The sequence below is a fragment of the Sinocyclocheilus grahami genome, unplaced genomic scaffold, assembly GCF_001515645.1.
Source record: "Sinocyclocheilus grahami isolate Dianchi unplaced genomic scaffold, SAMN03320097.WGS_v1.1 scaffold754.1, whole genome shotgun sequence".
Lineage (NCBI taxonomy): Eukaryota > Metazoa > Chordata > Actinopteri > Cypriniformes > Cyprinidae > Sinocyclocheilus > Sinocyclocheilus grahami.
In genome coordinates, this window is record NW_015505933.1 from 74,151 (window position 1) to 76,180 (window position 2,030).

Consider the following 2,030-nt stretch of genomic DNA (forward strand, 5'->3'; position numbering starts at 1 on the left):
TAAAGGAGTAGCCTATTTAAAAGTACTCATGAGTATTGAGTAGTGAGTACTGAGCTGTGGATTCTACCCCCTCATAATAAACGCTGTACACCACAATTTATATATTTTAAAAACGTTGTACATTCTGTAATTCACATTATCTTATTTGTCATAAAGAATGAAGAGTATCTATTATCCAGCCGTTTTAATTTTGACTGCCAACTCTTTAAAATACATCAAACAGCACGGAAACAGTATTCAGTTGAAGAAAAGATGAAAGTTATTCTCAATACAATCATCTACATTTAAATCATAAAGTTTGAAAAAATTGATTTAAAATCATGTGTAAGGCCACTGAGACAGCATATGCTGTTGTTGCACATAAAATATTAATGTTTAGAACAGTGCAAATACAAACACCATTAGAAAGTCATAGTTCAGCATCAGACACCATGATACGGGTTAAAATGAGAGCTCATTTCTCTCCAAAACGGTGCCACTTTTAGCATTTCGCAATAAAGAAATAAGAATAACTAAACTTGACAATATGTTACAATTTTAACATAAATGCACATTGTTCTAGAAGGATGGCATCATGCCATACCTTTTACACATTTACTCAAATTGTTATGCTGATCATACAATTTGTAAGGAAAAATGCATTTTAAATCGCTAAGTATTTCTGGGGAAACTTTTTCAAAGGCAAACACACACACACACACACACACACACATACGTCTCTTTGCTGAGCCGCGGCGGTCTCAGTGAATCAGCAGCATCCACAACTGAACGGAACAAAAAGTGCTGAACTTGAAAATTGTTTATGCGCGAGTGCACTTGCTAAATGATGGCGGATTGTATAAAATGGATTTAAAAAATGTAAATTAAAAAAAATAAAGTTTATTAACGAGCTGCAGTTTTATTACATCACACGCTGGCACAGATGCAGTATATTAATGCCACGGGTCAGGGGTGTAGATTACGCGGGGGATGTGTCCCCCCCACTTTTAATATCATGTAAATTCGTGACCCGCACTTTTTCGGGAAAGTGTGTTCGCATAGAGGTTTTCAAGAGCCGGTGTGAATAAATATATATTTAAATTCAAAGAGACAGGATAGTCTGTGCATGATCTGATGTTTTATTCGGACCCAGAATAAGGCGAGATGAACATCACGGAGCGCTAAATATTCCGTGCAGTGTGTGTTTCATTCATACTCGAAGCCGGAGGGCCTGTCGCGCAGAAAGTCTACGAGGAAATTCCTAACATGGACAAAAGCGTCCAGCTATCGCTGTATGAAAACAGTTGTTTTCACAATAAAACAGAAACGTTTGGAAACATGAAGACATTAAATATACGATTGCGACAATATATGGTTTATTTGTGTTTGTCAAGTCATCTACAGGTAATAAATAAAGTATATGAACAATGCAGTGCTAACTGACATAGCATTTATTACAGTATAGAAACTATTCTGCCTTATTATGTGATAAAAAAGTGTTTGTAGTATAGAAGCAAATCATTATTATTGGTTATTGTCCAGCAGTTATCTGATTTCTAAGCCAATTAAAAGCTAGAAATGAGAGAAAAATTAAAGTTGACTACATACTACCAGTCAACAGTTTTTGAACAGTAAGATTTTAAATGTTTTTTAAAGAAGTCTCTTCTGCTCACCAAGCCTGCATTCATTTGATCCAAAGTACAGCAAAACAGTAACATTTTGAAATATTTTTTACTAGGCTATTTAAAATAACTGTTTTCTATTTGAATATATTTTAAAATGTAATTTATTGTGATTTCAAAGCTGAATATTTAGCATAATTACTCCAGTCACAGGATCCTTCAGAAATTATTCTGATTTGCTGCTCAAAAAACATTTATTATTATTATGATGATGTTGAAAACAGCTGAGTATTTTTTTTCAGGTTTCTTTGATGAATAGAAAGTCCAGAAGAACCGCATTGATCTGAAATAGAAATCTTTTGTAACATTATAAATGTCTTTATTATCCCTTTTGATCAATTTAAAGCATCCTTGCTAAATAAAAGTGTT